The 23,024-nt window shown below is 44.4% G+C and overlaps 1 protein-coding gene across 3 annotated transcripts in view; it reads right to left on the bottom strand.

Annotated features, from left to right (window-relative positions):
- Positions 1-23,024, bottom strand: part of Atrnl1 (attractin like 1) — a 543,698-nt gene that overhangs the window by 3,054 nt on the left and 517,620 nt on the right.

Raw genomic sequence — 23,024 nt, 5'->3', positions numbered from 1 at the left:
TAACCTTAGAAGCCTTCATCAGAGGTAAATGCTAAGTCTCCTTGGCCATAAAAGGGACAATGTGACATAGTTCCCACCCCTGGAACAGAGCCAGCAGGACGTGGGCCTCCATGAGAGCTGATGGTTACTGTAGACAGAAGGCTTGTTTATGTATTTTACTTTATTTTCTTCCTTCAAGGAATGTTCTCTCTGCCCAGGTTAATCACTACATGATAATCAGAGACAGCCTAAGTTTGGGAGGTGAAAATGTGGGTAATGCTTCAGCAAAATGGTAAACACAGACATTCAGGACAGCCTTTAAGGCTGTGGGAAAGAACTCTGAAAACATGAGTTAAAAAAAAAAAAAAAATATATATATATATATATATATATATATATATATATAATTTCTCACCATGTGAAATATAAAGATGCAATGTAAGTTACTTGAGAGCTTTTACATACCAAGAAAAACAGAGGCAAGTGCACTAAGAGCCAACTTGTCAGAAAGGTCATCTGAGGATGGGATCCCACCCAGCTAAGTTTATACAAAGGCAGGCAGATCTCTAAATTCATTTGCTATGCTGAAAAAAATGTACTTGCTGTCTTCATCTAAAAATCAAGAGGCTAAGGTCATGTAATGCTGAATCTTGGCAAGATCAAGAGGGAACCTGGAGTAAATGACTGAACTGATATGTAAATAAGACTGGACTTTGGTTCTGAAAGAGATGAGCTGTCAGGGAGTGATGGCAGTTCTTTTTTTAGAATTTTTTTTTCCTAGCAAGTGCTGAGCTGTCTGGAGATCTCTGGATTGGAAAAATCCATGGAGAGCGAATACAACTCTTTTAGAATTTTTTTTTTCCTTGGTTGGAAATCCCAAGAATTGCTTGAAGAGCTAACAGCTCTTTTAGAATTTTCCTCTGAGTTTCTAGTTTTGATTGGAAAACCCAAGGATCACATTTAGAATTTTTCTAAGAGAATTTCTGACTTGGTCAGAAAAAAACATCTAAGAATTTCTTTCTAGCAGCTTTTCTGACTTTGGTCAGAAAACTCATGTTTAATCCAGAGAGCTTTCAGAATGTTTTCTAGCACGGAAGAACTGTCTCTCCAGAGAGCTGACCAGGGAGCCACCCGAGCAGAGCACAGGCTGTCAGCGTGGACTCCGATTTGATTTTGAGTCATTTGTTTCACTGCTCCCAGACACCCCTTCTCTCAGAACAGAGGCTGATCCTTGGCACACTGGGTCCCTTCAAAGTAGATTTTGGTAGTCTTTGACCCACCTTTGTAAGAAACTCTGAAAGCTGAGTAGAGGGAGTGTGGCTAGAGGACCTGGGTCCCCAGCTAAGACGTTGAACACTGGAGAGAGAAGAAAGAGCTTTTCTATTCAAGGAAGCTGAGTCAGAGAAGGAATGTAGTGAGCTCCCAGTGAGATGTGTTCTGATTGGAAAGGAAAGAAACTCCTCAAGGACATCCAGGTGCTGACGGAGGAGCAGCTATGGCTGGACGGAGAAGAAATTACATTCCCAGCAATCGCCTTTCAGAATCTCAGTATCACTCTGGAACTTGCAGAGATAATACTGGCTCACACTTAAAATGAATGTGTTCTTGTCCGTTGGCAAACACAAGAACTCCTGAAGTATCGTGAATTGTGTTGTAGGGTTTACTCATGGTCAATACTTTATTCTTTAACTCATGGACGTAAAGGGCTTTGATTTAATTTTTAAAAAGAATATCCTTTGGTTACGCTCACTGAAAGTTCAGATGGAGCAGATCTCAAGTGTCCTCAGGTCTCCTGGCACACTTCTCATAATTTATAACTTCCTGTTGGATCACCCCTGGCACCAACTCATCCAGAGTCAGCCAAACATAAGGAACAATCTATGGCTCCTTTACTGAGGCCACTTACACCATTTCTATATCCAAATATGAAGTCATGCCAGAGCTCTTACATGGAGCTCCAAATGTTGTTCCTCACAGCAGACCTAAGGCTAAAAAACTTCAGATGCCAGAGTAGGGAACTCTCTGCTAATTCTTTGTATGTGGGGGTACAGGATGCCCAAAGCTTAATTAAAGAAGTGTCCCTCACAGCGTACTCGGTTTATCCTGGATTTTGGAGCCTGGGAACACAGTGAACTGAAAAATCATACACCTCATTTTAGTTAATATACAAATAAAATGGAAAGTCATGCTTACTTTTAACCTGACGGCTTTTATGTGCTTTCCTATGCGAATGCTGTCTATGGACAGCACTAAACATGCTGGGAACCTTGAGAGTCCTTGGACAGTGGCACTTAAGTGTCTACCCTGTGTGGTTGTAGAGGACAGTCTGGGTCACTTTTGTCCTTTGCGTAGGTTAAATGACATTTTCACTCAGAGTTATTAACCTTGGGTCCCTTACCCAAGTTCATGGTTTGTGGCCCATCAGGAGCTCATGATTTCATAATTAGGAACAGTGCAAAGGTCAAATAATTGTTTATGTTTGTGTAACTTGAATGTCAAATGTAAGGATTTTTATTTCTAATTTTTCAATTCTTCCTGTATGATGTCTGGTAAACTTTTTATCACCAGAAGAACCCAGAAGATGACAAATCTTCACCCTACCTGAAATGTGAGGAAGACTGAAACAGGCCCAACTTCCCAAATTTTTCAGGGAACACGCATAGCCTCTGGGGAGGCCTAATCTCTAGCTTTAGGCCTTGGCGTTCTTTGTTATTTAAATGTATCTGCTTTTATTAAATGACATAAAGAAAAGCCAATTTAGTAGCTTTTAAGGGAGGGATGTTATCTCTTTCTTGTTCCCTAATGCATGTTAGGGCACAGGCTGAACCATGCAGACAATATCCTGATCCTAAATTAGAACCGTCCAGGGCAGCGTCGGCTGCTGGTTCAGAAAGCAGCCTATGGGCTTCATGGAGTAGCCCAGGATGCCGGTGAGCAACATGTCAGACTGTTCACAAAGTCGGCAGTGACTACCTATCCTTCCGGGCCCTTAGGGTTAAGGAATAGCAGAGTAGCCTGCATAAGTCTTGACTTCAGTTTCAACACAGGACAACTGGGAAAAGGAAAAGCTTACCATAACCAGCTGCACAGGACACTACACTTCTAGATGGCCTGTTTATAGCCCCCATGACCCAACACTGCAATCCAGACACAACAGCTTTCGTTTGTCCTCTGAGAGCCTCACCCTCCACCCAATGGTAAGTAAGGCTTTGACTGAAGGTGGCTACCTCCCTTCCCACATCAAGTGCTTTCGTTTGTCCTCTGAGAGCCTCACCCTCCACAGCCCAGTGGTAAGGCTTTGACTGAAGGCAGCTACCTCCCTTCCCACATCAAGTTCTTGAAATAGCTTCATGACACAGGTTGTGGTTTCGGATCCATGCTGGCCATGAAGTGTTGGAGATGAGCAAACAAGGCCGAAGCCAACAGAGTAACCCACAATCAGCTTCTGAGAGGGGCCCCGCTGTGCCTCCTGTCTCCCACACTGGAGAGCCTAGAGCTTCTCCTGTCAGAGCCTTTCCTGAATTGACCAGGAGAGGAAGTGTGCCATCAGATCCTGTGTCATGGCACAAGCAGATTGCCACTAGAGTTCCATTAAAATCAGGTCCCCCCCACACCCCCAGAATCATTTTTCAAAACGTCACACAAATCATCTGATGGAATCCACTTCTTGTGTTCTCTAGGCCTCCAATAGCTCCTTGTTATCAAGGCAATACAATTAACTGTGGGGACAATTCATTATTTTAGACTGGCGGTCTGAAGGAATTTCATTTACTATGTCACGGTGACGGGCCAACACTGTGGGCGAGCAGAATGTGCATCAATATACCCAGAGATTCAATAGAAATGCTAGGGTTTAATATTTACTGTGAGCCTTAGCTCTTTGTACTTCTAACTCTTAAACACCAACACTGACATAATTTAAATAGTAAGTTGAAACCGTGTATGTAAGGAAGCCCTTCTGTTTCCCCACCTCCCATGACCTCCTGGCGTTTCCAGTGCGTTGCCCTGGGTCGCCCAGGTGGGGATAATCCGTGAAGGAAGTAGAATCCTTCTCAGGATTTCCCTCAGTAAATGGGTTTGGTTTGGCAGTCAGGGTGTTGGGTGCTGAAAATTACCACAGCTATTTTATAAGTGGGTAGAAAAACGTGCTAAGATTACACTTAGCTGTAACCTGAACTACGCTTGCTTCCTCAGGCAAATGTGCCCGGAAGGAACGGAGCATGAATAGCTGATAATCAACCCTCAACTGGCAAATGCACTTCTCCAAGCAGGGTGACACGCCAGGAGTTCAGTTACTGTTTGTAAAACCCTGGTTTCCCCCAGTGGGACTGAGGGGTAACGGGAGGCCCTGGCAGTAACAATGTAATCATAAGCTACCGATGCATGTTTCTTTACAGTCGTGCAAAAACAATTAATAAGTGCAATAAGAAAGTATTGCACGTGGAATGAAAGTGCCTTGGAAGGAGTGTTCTGGCTTCACAGATAGACGTCGCACTTCCGTTTCCCATTTGTACAGAAGCCTTGAAAGGACCGTTCATTTCGAAGTGCTTTCCTCCCAGGTCTGTGCAAGAGCGGGCGCCACTATATATTTTAATTTTCCAGGAAAACAGCTTCATTAGGCGTGAAAGGTTAATTGCAGGTTTAAGTGGAGTTCAGAGAACGGTGCGGGGTCTGCAGTGAATTGCAGTCTGCTTCAGGAAGACGGAATGAGTGCTATAAAGTGTGTGCCCTGCCGAAATGTTTTACTACCCCATTTACTATCTGTCTTCTTTTACTGTGTGTATTTGTAGTTCTTCTAAACCTTTAATGGCTACAGTTTTATTTCACTGTAATCAGATTTAAATGGAAATACCATGCTGGGACGTTTAAATGTTTTCCTTCTGATTCTATATAGCTACATACTTGTGCTCAGAGGCTGGGCGATCCTTCACATGATTAAGAAAGTGACTTTGGGAAACTTTGATGTCACCCACACTCTGCCATTGTGCAGACTCCGCTGAACGCTCAGCAGGGCCCAGCTCGCCAACATGCGGCCATGGCTGGATGCATAATTAGAAAATATGCATTTCCATTTTAATTTATCTTTTGGAAGGCTACCACAAGTGAAGTCATTATTAGGCAAAACTCCAAAGGTTACATTGTTGAATAAAAATTGAGATGCTTCAAGTGCTCCAGACACTGGAATGACAAGCGGATCAGGAATACTTGTCAGAGCGTAAAGAAATGTTTGCTCTCACCTACTAAAAATGACTGACTGACCACTACAGATTCATGTGTTCAAGTGAACTTTGTATTCTGTTTATAAAATCTCGTTTGGCCTTTAACACATGATAACATTCTGTAACTTAATTTGTAGACTCTGTTTAATTAGAGAAAATGTAATTCTGCAAATTCCATGGATACTTTATCCAGTATTTTGTAACACTCTGAGCATACCCTGGACTTTGATCTGATCCCTCATTGGCTGGAATGTGCTCTCTCAAATCTTGATTTAACATGAAGTCCCATGATGTGGGAAGCAAGTGGGGCTTCCTCCATATCTCATTGGTTGGTTCTAACTTTAATTCCACTGAAGGATATTTTACTTGGTTCTTTTCTATAATTTTTATTTTTAGAGTTGTGACGTATAGAACCCGGCCTTTACGGCAGCAGCTGTCTAAACTCAGAAGTAAATCTGAAACTCAGTTGAGACAGAAGAACTGTGCAGCCCTTTGGGAGCTAAGGCAGAAAGACTGTAGGTTTAGGTCAGTCCAGCCTATATAATAAAACTCTGTCTCAAGACAAATTAGACTAAGACCCCAATGACACTTATAATATAGCATAATCACCCATTTTAAGACTAGTCATCCTGAATTTCAAAGTATTTATCATTAGCTAAAAAACTCAAAAATGGCAATACTGTAACAATGGTCATGTTTGACTTTTCATTGTGTACAGAAATTGTACTTTAGTATTTCTCAACCAAATGAAGCTATGTGTGCAAGCATGTTTGTAAGCTATAAGGTATCCAGAGTTGATTGGCAAACTAAGAATGCCTCAAAAACTCCCAACTCCTAACCATCAAAGGTTATCTGGAGAGCAAGTCACTCCTTGGGAAGCATTTCTCAAGCAGCTGCTACCCCTGAGAGCTGCTCTTGTCCCTAAATGACAAATGAGACAGTCCGATGTAAGAGGTCTGGCAACCCATGGAACTTTCATCATTGTTCATCAAAAGCATGCTGTCTTTTCACCAAGTTATGGTGAAGAATGTATACTGAGGACTGTTCTGAGTGCCTGGTACCTACGACTTCAGAAATGTCAGTTTTCTGAATGAATGCCTCCTCCCTGAGGACTAGCTTTCATGGTGCCGAAGGCTATGTGCCAAGTGTTCACAGGAGGAGGCAACCAGGAGTCCTACACAGCTCTAAGCTTCTGAACACAGCAACAGCAGCACAATATGACAGTCCTAAGGGTGAAGTGGTGGTAAGACTATCTTGGCAGCAACCAATAGCTTTCTAATTGGACCTAAGACCTGATCAACGGGGACGAGAAACCTGGCCAATTACCTGAGCCAGTGAAGTCTTGGATCTTAGGGGGAGAAACTACAATGAGTTTACGAATCCAGCACGATTCCTAATGACATCCTAAGTATTTGCCCTTAGACTTAAAGGTGTGTGGTCCTCACCCCTCATCTTCTCTTTGCAACAGACAGAGGCCACTGCAGAAAACCACAGCCAATCAAAACACAGAGCTGTGGAACCCAGTCTCAACAGATACATCTATGAAGCACTTCAGCACGCAAGGCAGGAATGTTTTGGAAGAGAGGGCAAGCTTGTGAGAGGTGGAGGTCAGGGAGTTTGCTGTGAGACCGTGTCTGTATTAGAAGCTGCATCATACAGCTTAAACCAACAGGACGGCCTAAACATAAGCTGAACAAGAACAATGGAACCAAAGTGAATGTGGGAGAGACCACAGGGCCTCAGCCCTCCACAGAGAACTACAGGCAGCTAAGGGATGCTGAGTGGGAGAAACAGTCCTCTCCAGGAAGCAGCACATGGGTTCTCCAATACCAAATTGCCAAGCATGAGAACACACATACAGGTAACATGATACAGTCTGGGCAAGTTATATATAGAGATGCATATGCATATATACATACATCGATGCAACAATAGTTAAATAAAAGAGCACATGAATCATTTGTAAAGGAGTGAGGAGGAGTATATGGGGGCTTGGAGGGAGGAAAGATAAGGAGAAAATGATATTGTCTCCAAAATAAAAGAAATGTCACCATCACCATCACCACCTTCATATGAAAAGTCTTGAGCCAAAGAGGAACAGAGAAAGCACTGGAATTGTGTAATTGTGATGCTGTCTTATGGTAGTATTCACTATTCATTCATTCATCATTCATTCACTCATGCATACATTCAAAACCAAGTATGATTCTGAGTTGGGATGCCAGATAAAGGAGACAACACAGAAAAACAGACTAGAAGACTCACAGACAGCACCTACTGAGACAGCGTGAGCCATGAGCTGATACTGAATTCAGTTCTCATGGCAGGAGTCTCTTGAGAACAGGGACAGTGCTTGTGAGGGCTTGTGTGACATGTGTGCAATGTCCATGCATTAGTGAATGTGCCTATGCATTAGGAGTGTGCCTATGCATGGGGTGTGTTCATGAATTAGTGAACGTGCCCATGCATTAGGGGTGTGTTCATGCATTAGGGGTGTGCTCATGCATTAGGGGTGTGCCCATGCATTAGGGGTGTGTTCATGCATTAGGGAGTGTGTCCATGCATTAGGAGTGTGCCCATGCATTAGGGAGTGTGTCCATGCATTAGGGGTGTATTCATACATTAGTGAGTGTGTCCATGCATTAGGAGTGTGCCCATGCATTAGGGGTGTGTTCATGCATTAGGGAGTATGTTCGTGCATTAGGGAGTGTGTCTGTGCATTAGTGAGTGTGCCCATGCATTAGGGGTGTGTTCATGCATTAGGGAGTGTGTCCATGCATTACGAGTGTGTCCATGCAGTAGTGAGTGTCCCTATGCATTAGTGAGTGTGCGTATGCCTGTGCATTAGGGAGTGTGTTCATGCATTAGGGAGTGTGTCCATGCATTAGTGAGTGTGTTTGTGTATCAGGGAGTGTGTTCATGCATTAGGAGTGTGCCCGTGCATTAGGGAGTGTGCCCGTGCATTAGTGAGTGTGTCCTGTGCATTAGGAGTGTGCCCATGCATTAGGGAGTGTGTCCGTGCATTAGTGAGTGTGCCCATGCATTAGGGAGTGTGCCCGTGCATTAGGGGTGTGCCCATACATTAGGGAGTGTGCCCGTGCATTAGGGGTGTGCCCATACATTAGGGAGTGTGCCCATGCATTAGGGAGTGTGATCGTGCATTAGGAGTGTGTTCTGTGCATTAGGAGTGTGCCTATGCATTAGTGAGTGTGTCCATGCATTAGTGAGTGTGCCCATGCATTAAGGAGTGTGCCCGTGCATTAGGAGTGTGCCCATGCATTAGGGAGTGTGCCCGTGCATTAGGAGTGTGCCCATGCATTAGGGAGTGTGCCCGTGCATTAGTAAGTGTGCCCATGCATTAGGGAGTATGTCCATGCATTACGAGTGTGTCCATGCAGTAGTGAGGGTCCCTATGCATTAGTGAGTGTGAGTATGCCTGTGCATTAGGGAGTGTGTCCATGCAGTAGTGAGTGCCTGTACAGTAGGAAAAGTGAAAGTAGCCAAGCTCACCGCTAATGGCATATCATGGCATCCCACGGAGAAAGCATTGTTAGATTCATGTTACTTATGTCGTGTGGGGCCGATGATCATCTCGCAGTTTCTTAGATAAGCACGCTTTCTCACCCAGTCTCTGCCATGCTCCTCAAGACCATTCTGCTGAAGTGGGTCACGCAGCTATTTTTACTCTGGCTTAGACAGATGGCCCGAGAATCGCAAGTGTGGAAGTGACTCGTTCAGTTCACACAGCTGGTGGGGTGCAGGGACCCGAACACCCCGCCCCTGATCATGGGGCTCCAGCTCTGTTCACTTTGTGGGTGAAGGAAGGAGTATGTAGCTTCAAAATAGGCACCAACTTCAGGATTTGGAGCCAAAAGAAAAGAGCAAAACAAACACTCGTAGGGATGTGAAATCGGCATGGTCAGAGGCACTAATTACTGTCAAGGGTAACAACAGCCACAACAACAAGGCACAGAACAACACTCTGCCACCATTGATCAAAGGCTTGGGAAAGTCGGGCACTGCCCTCAGGATAGCACACACAGCACTGTGTGCATGCATGCAAATAGGATAACCGCACAGGTCAGGCTGATTAGCATGTATGGAGGGCATGGTGCAGCCAGTGTGTGGTAGCTGGCTGTTCCCAGCTGGGGCAAAGGTGCAAGAGCTCCTGGGTGTGCGAACTGTCGCATGCGGGGTTTTGATTTGCTAGCTGGAAAGAGCTTCGGGACGCCTTAGGCCACTGAGAGACATGGAGGGCACCCAGGAGCAGGGGAGTAGCTATTTTTATTAAGTCAGAGAAGCAACAGCAGTGCTGAGCATGAGATGGGGTGCCCAGGGTGGGGATTCCAGAGGGATAATAACAGTAACCAGTGAAGGGTGAGAGAGCAGTCACAGAGCTTTGTGCTCCTAGGGAGGTGGTCTGTAATTTCAAGTCTCGGTGTCTGGAGGCTACTGTGGGCGTGCAGGGGGGGAATGGGGTGGGCATGGGAGGAAGGACACAGTATAAGCATGGCTGTGGCTCAGGCTGTCAATGGGGTGACCTGAGGGCAATGATCTGCAAGTGCCACTGTGCCTCCCAATTACAACCCCAAGGACCAGGCAGGCTTCGCCCAGGCAGGGAGGGCAGCCGGAGGAGCCTCTGGCTCAGTCGCTCAGTGCGTATCACAGCCGAACACGTTTCAGTGTCTGTGGCTGTTGTGTACAAGATTGACAAAAACCAGAAACAGCTGCCACACTGGCCTGATGTCAAAGCCCCAGCAACAGCTCTCCCTGAATGTCCCTGGAGCCCCTGCTGAATTATAAACCAACCCTGGCAATCCCACCCAGGCTCTGTTTCCCTGCTGGAGCCCTCAGCTTCGCCTTTCACGCTCCCTCTCTGAGGTCTGTACAAGAAGTTAGAAGCCTACACAGATGCCTTCTGTAGAACTGGTCCAGCTCATAGACTCTTCTATGATTTCTATGGTTTGAATATGCTTGGCCTGGATAGTGGTACCGTTAGGAGGAATGGCCTTGTTGGAGGAAGTGTGTCACTGTGGGGGTGGGCTTGGAGACCCTCTCCTTAGCCATGTGGGAGCCAGTCTTCTCCCGTTTGACTTTGGAATACGGTAATAGAACTCTCAGGTTCTTCTCCAGTGAAGCCAGCCCTAATTAAATGTTGTCCTTTAAAAGAGATGGCTTGGTCCTGGTGTCTTTCCACAGCAGTAAACCCTGACTAAGACAATCACCATAGCTGGGCAGCATTTGTGGGGTACCTCACAAGCTTTTTAAAAGACCACTGTGTTAAAAACAGATCAAACCACGCACAGCTACCTACATAATGTCAAAATGTTATTTTTAATAATAAACTGCGTTAGTAAAGCAAGCTTGTGGCCTCTAACTGAACTCAGATCAAACCCCCACTTCCAGCCATGCAGTGAAAACAGGAGAGAGATTGTTACAGGGCACCACGATTTCCTATCAATGTCATTGTAAATCTTAGAGCTTAAGTCTTACCAAAAGTTATTATGGATAAATTAAAGGCCAAAGGCGCTTTTAACAACAACTGAGGTGTCTGTAGGTAACTGGTCCTTGCAGTTACCTTTGCAGGAGAGAAGTTCTCAGGACCTGCTCTCCTAGGAACTCCACAGGATGACTGACCTTCAGCCTCTCGGGCATGGGAAAATGAAACTTTCACTCTCTGAAGCAGTTTTGAGCATCTCCCATAAACCCTGATCCTTCTGATGGAAAAAAAAACCCATCATTTTCTTGGGCTTTGTCTTGGGAACAATGAAGGAGGCTGTTGGGCAACTACGAATTGAGAGCTGTCACACAGTCAGCATTGATGGGGGAACTTTCAAGTTGTAAATCATAGAGGATCTGGCTTTGATCTGGAACTTTCTGATGTCCACAGGGATGAACACCGCCCGGTGTTCACACCCAGGTATCTCCATGCATGAGGAGAGTTCTCAGGCCTGGGGTTCAGGGTCCCTGCTGGGCACACACTGTTACTCACATGCACCCCTCCAGGAGGGGCACTCTGCCCACCACAGGTTCCTCATATGGAGTCAGTGAATGAGTTAAGTGTTGGGAGGAGGCTGGCATCTTGGTGCATCTACGTCCTTACAACAGGCTGGCTGGGAATGGAAGGGAACCCAAATGTCATCTGTGGGAGGGTCGGCCCACTCTGCCCTCTTTATGAGGCAAATTCACCTTGGATGCCATCTACCTACTTTGGTAATTGCCTCTGCTGGCACCAGATTAGAAGAACACTTTCAGGTCAGTAAAGGAAAGCGCTTATGATCAGCGGTCGATGAGAGCCCTGGGCTCAGTTGTGCTCTGTAAAGGGTTTTCAAATTAGGCTTGCTCCCAGGTCTGGGCAAGGGGCCAGTTCACCACCCAGCTGCCTCTGACGCTGGCACAGTGGTGGATGCGTTCCCATAATTAGAGGGCAAAATGATCTTTAACAAAGAAACAGAATTTAATATTATATTCTAGAGGCACTGCATCTAAGAGAATGAAGCTGAATGGGAGATTACTTTTATTTTATTTTAATTTCCCCACAAAGCAGTGTGAAAGGGAGAGTCTTCACAGCTAACAGTGATTCACTTATATCCACGATTGCTTCTCTGCCTGGCCACTTAACACCATCATAATCAAAACGGAAGCGGAGTCCGGCAAGCACATCCTCTAGGTAGTCACATCTGACTTCTGTTTGCTCTTTTTGCGTAGAAAGGGCAAACTACGTGTTTTTATTTCTCCAGTCAAGTACTGGATGAGGAAAAATGATTATGAGGAATGAGTCACTAGACTGAAAGACTCTCCCATAGTTCCAGAGAGCATTCTGACGTGAATCGTCACAGCCTCAGCGTGCAGGCCTAGAGAGAGTGCCTCCTGTGTTCCCTAAAGCCACCACTGTCTTATCAAGAAAGAATCCCGCTGTGTCCCGCAGAAGGATTTTCGGATCCACCCCACCCAACGCCAAATGCTGCTTCTTTTACAGGCTACTTAACCTTTCTCAAACATTTATCGTGCGGGATTGGCATTTGAAAAGGGAGGTGAATTGAGAAGTGAAAAAATGCATTTTTTAAACATAAAAGCAATCTGCTCGACTTCCCATCTTTAACATATTGACATATGTTTTGTTCCAGTATTACTTGAAATCAGCTTTGAGATAAAAGTTCATATTAATTATCCCATAATGTAGCCTAATCACTGCTGACATTTTGAGAGAGTTGATACAACCAAGATGGAAACTAAAAAGTGGGTGCAGAAATATGTCATGTATTAATCCCCAAAGCCCCCATCTCCTCCATGAGCTCACTTCACTTAGAGTGGTACCTGACAAAGGCCAGTACTGGAGGAAGTAGGGTGGGGCAGGACTGGACTCCTTGACCCGCTCAGGGGTGGACTCCTCCCTCCCTCAATCTGTCTGGTTCATGAGCCAAAAAGATGTTGGCTATGACTCAGTTTTAATCTTACCATTTTATTAATTTATTAGCCTTTGGTCTGCCACAAGAATAAGACAGGACGCATCAAAGGACATCATTCTCTTTCTCAGTGACCTCCCAGAAAGAAGCACGTGTTAGACCCAACCTCTGGAATCAACCAGCAAACATTGCAAATGTAATAATAAAATGATCGTTTAATATGTATAACTTTCTAAATTCCTGTGAGGAAATAAGGTAAGCCAAACAGCATCTCCCTCTTTAATTTTCCGTTTCTAGGATGACCTTAAACCATTGCTACAGTGTGTGGTTAGTCAACATCAACACTGCAATTTATTTCCCCTTGTGCAAATGAGTGGAAACCGAGATAAACATAGCTGTGATGGAACAGGAGAGAGAGCGAGAGAGAGAGAGAGAGAGAGAGAGAGAGAGAGAGAGAGAGAGAGAGAGAGAGCGAGCGAGCTTTGGATTTTCTCAACTTCTTCAGTACACGTACTCAAAGATGGATTTGTTCAGTGTGCAAGAACACCAACACAGGGCTACGCCTTGTCTTACCACCTCTCCCTTGTGACTGAAAACCATGTCAAAATGTGGAAAAAACAAGCCAAGGGTCAACTTCATAAAGTAATCCTACAATATCATTCCCCTAATAAAGACACCACACACACACACACACACACACACACACACACACACACACAATTAGACGGGGCCCAATGAATCTAAAGTTCCCAACCATTCTTCAAGTGCATGTTCACATTTGGAATCGCCGATATGAATGTGGCAGAACTGTTTCCTAGTTTAGAACAATTTGTCTCACTTCTGTTTTTAACAGTTTTTAACTTCTGGGAAGGAAGAGACAGCAGGCATCCCAAACTGAGCCTAGGTCATGGGATTGGAGATCATTAACTAACCAACAGACAACTCTGCTTCCCAGAGTGCACTGAGTCAGACATTGGTTAACAACTTTCCAGACTTTCATACAACATAATTAATACAGTCTCGACCATGGAAAATTACATTTTAATGACTTTCTGTCCAAGTTACATGAATCTTATGTAAGGAAAATCTTAGGAAGTCTAAGATTTCCTTTCTATGCAAGTTATTAAAATTTGTGTTTGAATGTAGCTTTTTTCATTAACATTAAATCAGTTAGCTTTAATTTCTGAAAAAAAAAAAGACTGCTAAGTTTTCCCATAATAGTTTTCACAGCTTTAATTTGCATTCACGGGAAAAAAACACAATAAATTAATTTTCTTTTCTTGGGAAGAATTTGACAAATGCATTAATCATGAAGAAGGCAGATTTGGTTTCCTTTCCATTTTTTTCACGCAAAGATACAATGTGTCTAAGAGAAGGCTGAGTTAACGTTCTTCAAGCAAATGAGATGCGATAATAGCAGGGCATTTGGGGAAGCAGAAAGTGTAAATCTGGAGGACTTAGTCTCCAGTAATACAAGAGCACTCAGGCTCCCAAATGGTCCAGGGAGCCACAGACTGCAGAGAGATTATTCTCATTTTGTCCTTTGGGAACTCCCACCAAAGTCAGACGTCTTCACACACAGAGCAGGTTGTCCCTGAAATCACTTGGGTCCCTCTGAACCCTCCTAGCTCTGCCCTAAGGCGGTGAGCGTACAAAGGGTTTGGATGATGTTGACTCACAGCACGGAAAGCTTTATACAGGATTTAGATAGAAACCAGCGTTAAAACCATTCCCAACACTCACACCGTGCACCGATGCATCTGAGTGCGGGCAGACAACCAGTGGGACACAGCACAGATACGTCTCTCTTTTGCCGTTTGTCCGCTTGTACTGGGGGCATCACACGTTTATAGGTAGTGTGAGTTTGGCCTGCCTCTATGGTTTCAGTGTTTCTTGTGCTGTGTGAAAGGTCTTTCCAAGTCTGACCACAGCAAGATCTCCTGTCTCATCTATGATACTTCCTGATTGTCACTTCATTTTAATGTTACAAAAACACAAAGGAAGTTAAGGAAGCAACCTCGACTGCTTTGTTCTCAGTAAGTAGTCATGATTCTGAGATTCTGAATTATTTCAGTAATTAAAATATTTATATGAAACAAATATATGCCTTACATGCATATATATACACACACACATATATACACATACATACACACATGTAGACAGCATATACACATATACACACAGCCAGTCTCTCTCTCTCTCTCTCTCTCTCTCTCTCTCTCTCTCTCTCTCTCTCTCTCAAGTTATATTATGGGATCAGCCCATCAGAACAATTTTGCTACCAGCAGAAATACTTTAAACCTTAAAAAAAGGTATGCACAGTAAAATTCTGTAAAAAAAGAAAGAAAGAAAAGAAAAGGGAAAAAGGGAAATCTGCTAGGTGTGGTGGTACATTGCTTTTAGTCCCAGAACTTGAACTTGGTAGGCAGAGGCAGGTAGATCTCTTAGTTCCCGGCTAGCCAATGCTACATAGAGAGACCTTGTCAAAAAAAAAAAAAGATTAAAAAGCAAAACAAAAACAAACAAAACGAAAACCCCTGTTTTACCACTTTAAGCTGTGGTTTGTGGGAGCCCATGCTCAGTGTGTGTGGGGACAAACACTGCTATCCTAAGGAGCAAAAGGGAGCAAAGGGACCCCATGCACCCCTCCCAAGCTCGAGAGGTTCCTTGTGGTAGGAATTCCTTTCTTCCCACTGCCTTCTGCTTCTATAGAATAAATTTACCTTCCTCACACTAATCCACAACTCTTTTCTCTGCACATTATCTTATGAAAAGTTTACTTTGCATATTAGTTTTTAAATTTTGAAGTCTTTTCTATGTCACAATGCACCAGTTGGGAAAAAAAGTCAGTACCAGTGGGATATTTTTGCTAATGATAATCCTCACTGACCGAGAAAAACAACCCTGTTTTCTTGCATGTATTGAAGGGCTGCCTGATTTTATTTTAAGGAATATTTATGTTGGGTTGGCTATTTTTCTTTAGAAACATCCAGCAGTATTAAACTTTAAAACTGTTACAAGATGACTAAGTAGAAACTCATTATTCTGTCTTATGAAAACGTACAAGTCCTACTTAACAAGAATTAAAATATAAACATTTCCCGAGCTTAGACAACGCCTATCTGCTTGTGAAAACATACACAGCGTCTTCACTGCCATCAAGGCACTTCGATAGAAGCACGCGGTTGACAGCAGCTCCGGGCCCTGGTCCTAAGCTATCACTACAGCAGCCCTGGGTGGGTCACGCAGCTCTGGGTGGGAAGGGCAAGCCTTCTCTGTTTCTCTAGGGGACTACACCATCTTGAATGCAGGGAAACTCGCTGTCCAGGAACACTCGCTCCCCAAGCTTTGAAAACAAGAATTTTTGGTAAACTGAACTATTCGTTGAGTCACTCAGCTGTTTCTGTTTCTGTTTCTTTTGGGAAATGCATGGTTATAAAGTGTCCTAAATTTGAGATGATCCCATTTTAGATGAAGTTGTTCACCTTATACTTTATCCTGGCTCCGTTCTAGTTATCCAGGCACCGCACCCACGATGTGGCCTTCTCTAGACATGGGTTTATCTTGGGGTCCATTCTGAGTGCTTTGAGAGGGGTGCATCTGCAACCCACTGCTGAAACCTGACAATCCCTGTTAGCCTCAAAGCTGAGCTGTGAACAGCAGCACGGGAAGGAACCGGGGTGGACTCTGGCGCCAGCACGGTGACCCTGGGACTGGGGACCCTCAGTTTGCCTGGCTGTAGCTAGGGCCTCCTTGCTTGTCCTTTTTTAAAGCGCTGATTTCTAGAGCTTTCTTCTGTGTCTTTTCTCTCATATCTGACAGACACAAAGGGCTGTGTACGCCCTTTAATACATTTTAACTCACATGTAAGCTTCAGGGACAAAATATGTCCCCTAAGTACGCCCTGTGCCCATTTCTTTCAGAAGGTCAACAATTACCGTCCTTTCGTTCTCCATCTATTGTCCCCACTCTGTGTAACCCGCCCCTCATTTCCCAGCCTCTCTGCTTTAAAAAGCCCGCAGTGTGATGGCTGGCATTTGCTCCTGATTAAATAACTGTGTCATCTAAACCTTCTTCCATTCCTGAGGGCCTCCTGTGCAGCTACAGAAATGCCCACTAAATCTCCATGATGCCAGCCAGGAGCTGTGAGCAACTCTGACGGTCAAGCCCACGCTAGATTCTTCAGGTGGTTTTGGCAACCACCTCTGTTACCAGGCTACTCGCAGGTCCTCGTTCTCCTCTGCAGATGATGGACATTTGAATGTCTCCAGATATGCACCAGCTGCAGAGACATGCCTGGTGCTGAGAGGCTTCTCGCAGTCTTTGTCTCCCTGCACCCCGCCCCTCCCCAGGCTGCTTTCTATAGGTGCCCTACAACTCTGGGCTTATGAAAGTATGACTTCGCACCACTGACCACAGGAGCTCCCTGCTAAACACAGAGGGATGTTCTCGGATTCTGGTTAGCCACATATGGGCACTGCAGGGGAAAGCTCACATCTGTCTCCTAACCTTAGGCCTCCTCTTTCCCTTCCATCAGCTCCCTAGATGGTCTCTTGGAAGAGTCTTGGGCCAGGTCCAGAACAATGGTGTGTGTGTGTGTGTGTGTGTGTGTGTGTGTGTGTGTGTGTGTGTGAGAGAGAGAGAGAGAGAGAGAGAGAGAGAGAGAGAGAGAGCATGTGTGTGCTTCTCTGAGTAATAATCTTACCATTACCCTCCTTTGCCCACAGACACTGAAGGACCCTAGGGGCTTTGCCAGCCTTATACCCACTGCCTCAGGTCAAGATTAGGCCAAGTTCCATTTTCCACCCACAGTTCTTGGGAGGAGCAGGAACATTCTTGAAAAAAACCACAGAATGTACTGATAGTCACCTGACCCTCTGGCCCAGATAGAGTTCGAATGCCTGTCATATGCTTGCTAGCCAATAGAGTCAAAGGTCAATATGCTTAGCCAATAAGTTTAAACTGTAAGCTTGCTGATGTAACCTGTACCCCTAAGAAGTATAAAAACTGCTTGTTATAGCCATTTGGGGTCACCTTCTAATCACTCCCCAGGAGGGGCTGATTGAAGATCAACTCTGTTGTGATGTGCTGGAAAAATAAACCTCTTGTGTTTGCATATCTGTCTCAGTAAGACTCACTTCGAGCCTTACAACATGAGAGCCAGACACAGGGGATCCCAGAGAAGTAAGATCCAAGAGTCATGGTCTCCACTCTAATTTTCGTGTGTCCACTACTCGGCATGATAAATACAGTCGAAAATGCTATTCCAGAAAAAGCTGGAGACCTCTTATCTCACCAGCAATATTAATGTGGTGACCGTCAGCTTACCACCCAGTGAGGCTCTGTCTTTACCTTGTGGGCTAAGTGATGGTGGCTTACATCTCTTGCATTGAGTTTCTCTATTGTTATTTTAAAGCATGGCTATTATTGAGTACACAATGCACCTGACATCTCACACAGACACAGGGGAATGAATATACTGATCTCCATATTATAAAAAGATCCACACATGCAAGGTCACTAGGCGCAGCATGTATTGTCATTATGCAGCATACCACAGTGGCCATATTCTATTCTGAACACTATCTATAGCCCTTCCAAAGTCGGCCAAGTGCTTGCTAACACTTCATCTCTTCATCTCATCCACGAAGGCAGAGGATTCCTAACTCCGGATTGGACTCTGGCTCTGTCTGCACACTGCTATACAGTCCCTTAATACAGTAATGGTTCTCGATACTATCTGATTGAATATGGCCCTTAAAACATGCTATACAAGAGTTAGAGAATACACAGTCTACATGAAGAATGTTCATTAAGCCAATAGGACACTAAGATACAGGAGGAATGTAAGGAAGAACTTGAACGAATGTGCCTTTCACTGGGTATTTCTTACACATTGCTACACAGGGCTACATCTAAGTAGATACAGAGCAACCAACCACGGGGCTACATCTAAGTAGATACAGAGCAACCAACCACGGGGCTACATTTAAGTAGATACAGAGCAACCAAGAATCCCTTAGGTGCAAATGCAGAGAATACAAATGTCTTTAAGATGGTGACTAAATACTTAATAAGACTGCAGCCAATGATGGAGTTTGAACGGATCTAGGATGATTCTAAACAAGAAAGCATGTAAATTTCTTATGATTTGTACAGTATTATGTCTGGAAATTTAATTAAATATAAGATCCATATAAAACCTCTGAGTTTAATTGTTTTTTTTTCTTTGATTTTTGAGACAGGGTCTTCCTATGTAGCCATGGAATTAACTGTGTAGACCAGGTTGGCATGGAACTCACAGAGACCTGCCTGCCTCTGCACCCCAAGTGCTGGGATTAAAGGTGTGCACCACCACCAGCTGGTGCAGAGTTGGTATATGAACCAGAAGTTCAGATAATGTAAAACAGTCTTCGTTTTTCCTTAGTGAGTGTCCCATAGGCTCTTTAAGATGGCAAAGAAGGCAGGATGTCACCGTTCCATATGGTACAGATGACACAGGATCCCTTCCCCATGTCAACTGGATGCCTTTAGACTGATCCCAAACCCTGTCAACACCTGGATGCCCAGAAAGCTCAGGACATTGCTCAGATAGGGCTTTAGGTTTCCTACTTACCCAGAAAGAGTTTATAGCCTCACACTGTGAAAACACTCTCAAATTCCCATCACAGCCCAGAGGTATGAGACCCCCATTATTTCTTTACCTACAAGTCTAGACCTTGAAATTTGATCGCTAGTATGTTGTGCTATTGATAGGTAATGGGACCTTTAAAGGTGGAGCTTCATGAGAGACTGTTATGCACCTGGGTAAGTGTCCTTGACATTATATTGGAATCTGGGCTTCCGTGTATCTTTATGCTGCCTAGCTACCATGAGAAGGGCAGCCTTCTCTGACATATGCCCCAACATGATGGGGGCTGCCTCACTGTAGGTCCAACCAGCAGGTGCTAACCAACTGGTACTGAAGCTTCTGGGCCTAGGGGTCAACAGAAACCTTTCTTATGAACGCCTCAGGTATTCTGTTACAGTAACAGCAAGCTTCTTAGCACACTAGCCTCCTCTAGAGCTCTACCCACACCAGCTGTTCCACTGATAGTCCTCTACAGCACCTGAGACTTGCATAATGAGTCTCAGTGCTAATGGTTTCTTTTTTCTTTTTTTTTCTTCTTCTTGGTTCTTTTTTTCGGAGCTGGGGACCGAACCCAGGGCCTTGCGCTTCCTAGGTAAGCGCTCTACCACTGAGCTAAGTCCCCAGCCCCAGTGCTAATGGTTTCTATGTCACTGTTTCCACATCTGAGGTGGAAGGCAATCTGGCTGTTTTATCACCTTTGGATCTTCAAATCCCTCACCTTACTATATTTCTGTGGTGTAAATATTCACCAATTAGTTAAAGATCAAATTATTTCTTCAAATTTATGAAAGTAATTGCTTTGAAATTACTTAAGCTTTTCTTGAGATCTCTTAGCTAACCCTATACTCACAAGGGACATCCACATCACTATTGATCTTTTTAGCTGCTCAGAAGGCACGGGAGACATTAGAAAAGAAGCTCAGGTAAGCAGAGGGAAGGGTCACAAAAGGCAGACTACACTGGGGGAGGGCAAGAGGCATATTAAACAAGGAGTGTAAACACATTGGTCATGATTATTGAGATCAATTCTCTACAAGAAATGAAATTTTACAGAAGTCAATCAACCAGAGAATACGTATTAATAACAGAATTGCTGCTCACTTCTCCTGTGTGTCTGGTTATCAGTTTGAATGGAGATACCAGGTGAGAAAGCCCTGGCCTAAATGAGAGTGGGTCCTGAACAAAAATCTCCCCGTGAGCAGAATTAGGACAGCATTTGGTTGTGGTGGCTTGGCGGCCTGGCAAGCTATTTCACAAGGTCTTTGTTTCTTATGAACTGACATTTGAGAAAAATAAGCAAGAGTTTTTCCTTTTGAGAAAAATAAGCAAGATTTTTTCCTTTTAAAATATTAATCACATATGACTTTCCACTGTATGGAAAGTCTGTAATAGATTTAAATACCCCCGTCATTGAAATTGCACCAAACGAGTCGACGCCGCTGAGAAAACCAAACAGCAAAGCAGAGTACAAAAGCCACTGCATATGAGGAGACTTTCTGAATGTTCACAGCCACCCTGAAGAATGGACATTCCGCTCTACTGTGGAGGGAGAGACTCGGGATCCCAGGGATGGCTGACCAACCCAGGTCACAAAGTTGCTGCAATTGAAGCCATGATCAGCAAAGCTTGACAATATTCCCTGGTACCGTGCCACAAGGCACAGCATCAGGAGCACAGCCATACGTGGGGTGGAGATGTCCTGGGTTACTGTACATGGAAGCACTCTTCCTTCACACTGAAGAAATTAGAATTTGGATCTATTTGTGTGTGTGTCTGTGTATATGTCTCTGTGTATCTCCCTGGGTGTGTCTCTGTGTGTGCTTGCGTATGTCTCTCTGCATCTCTCTGTCTCTGCATCTCTCTCTGTCTCTGTCTCTCTCTCTCTCTGTGTGTGTGTGTGTGTGTGTCTGTGTATGGGTGTGCACGCACCACCTAGTGACAATTAAATGATGGCGACCAGTCCAGACTCCAGTCCTACTATCCATAATAAAGTCCCAGACAGTAGAAAATGGAGGAGTGTTGGGAGCATCAAGATCTCAAGTGTGAGAGCAAGTGATTTCTTTGCATTAGTGAAAGAGCTCCAAGCTTCCAGGGCACCAGCAGCCTCTGCCAGCACCAAGTCCCTGGTAACCGGGCGGGTGGAAAAGCAGGGTGTCTGCCTGTGACTTGACCCCAGAGAAGTTTCCTATGATCCGTTTATGACCTCTAGTAAGTATGGAAGTGCAGACCGGAAATCAGTACGGAAACAAGGCTTGGTCAGAGCCTCTCTCAGGCACACACATGCAGTAACACAGAGTCTATGGGGAGAAGGACGGCTGAAACCACAAGCTCACCTTCTCCCTACGAGTTCACGTTCTAGGTTACTTTTGCAAGCATTTCTGTCTTTGGGCTGTATTGGGTACATCCAATAGGCTGAGACTATTTCAATCAAAAGGTCTCTGGGGGTCTGTTATGTCGACTTGACCTGACTTGCTGTGTGGAGTAGCATTGTGAAAATGTATAATGTTATTTACAGTTGACAATTACAATTGGGCCATGGTGAAATCTGAGGGAGCTCAGGAGTGATGCAGAGACTGAAGAGTGGGGTTGTTACCTCCCAGTGGCCACAATCAAGTTGCTGAAGCACAGGCGTGACACTGAGGGTTCAGGCGAGGAGACTGCCCTCTTAAATGCCCATTTGAACCAGAGAGTCCTCTGGAAAGACTCGCAGGAGCTGACTCACTAATGTGCAGCCAACACTTTAACAAGTACTCTAAACGATGCTCAGCTTTGAACAGATAATTGGCCCCATTCTTCCCTTCCCTGTGTCTGTGGCTCCCACTGAAATCAATGAGTGTTGCATATTCAAAAGGGACAGAGAGAACAAAGTTGTAGGTTGAATTAATGGGATAAAGGACTGCAGAGCTCTTAAAGCTTGTGCAATTAAATTGTGGTCTCACACAATTCTCCAGGGTCACCAGCAATTTGCTGGCCTAGGAAAGCCAGCTGACTTCCCTTTCAGAGGTGTCACAATTTATAGAATGCATTTTCTTAGACATTGACACACGGTCATTCTCAGCTCAGAATCTACCTGTTCATTTGGTCTCTTTAGAATTTGATGTCTTGGAGTCTGGGACTCATTCACATGCCCTTAGCCCCAGTTACAACCACCAGTTATTTCAGAGGCAGTGTCCACTGCGAAATCATATGCATGTGAGCACCTGTGATAATCTTGTGTTTCTGTAAAAGCTTTATGCGATACACGTACCGTAAATATGTTTTATTTACTTCCTACGTGATGCTTCACCCATGCATTTTTCCATTGTCTGTGGAAAGCTGTAATTAGCAGGGACGTGGTCACCCCTATCATTACAGCCTCAATATTTGATTTGGCAGTCATTACTAAATATTTTTAATCAACAAAATATTTTTGGTAGCTTCTGCTGGACGTTCACAAAGCCACGAGAACATCTCGATATTTGCCTAAGCAGTTTCTCTTTTGGAACAAAGAGAAAGAAGGTATTATTTACCACCTTGCTTTTATATGTTAATTTCTCTCCAAGTGCTTTCCTTTTCCTCAGCAGTGGAGAGGGTGAGATATAAAATTGACACTCTAGAGAGATTAGCTAATGTGCCAAGAAAATGACCCGGACCCAGGAAGTAGAGCTGAGCCCAGAACCTTCTGTCTCCCTTTCCCCTCAATGGTTGGCTCTTGAGAAACAGGAAAACCAAATGTGAGAAATACATTGATATTCAGTCAACAGGAATGAGGGGGAATGGCAGCTGAAAGTGAGCATCGGGAAGGCG

The sequence above is a fragment of the Rattus norvegicus genome, chromosome 1 (assembly GCF_021556685.1).
Source record: "Rattus norvegicus strain SHRSP/BbbUtx chromosome 1, alternate assembly SHRSP_T2T, whole genome shotgun sequence".
In the NCBI taxonomy this organism is placed as follows: domain Eukaryota; kingdom Metazoa; phylum Chordata; class Mammalia; order Rodentia; family Muridae; genus Rattus; species Rattus norvegicus.
Note: the sequence above shows the minus strand (reverse complement) of the source record. Positions and strands in the feature narration are given on the sequence as shown.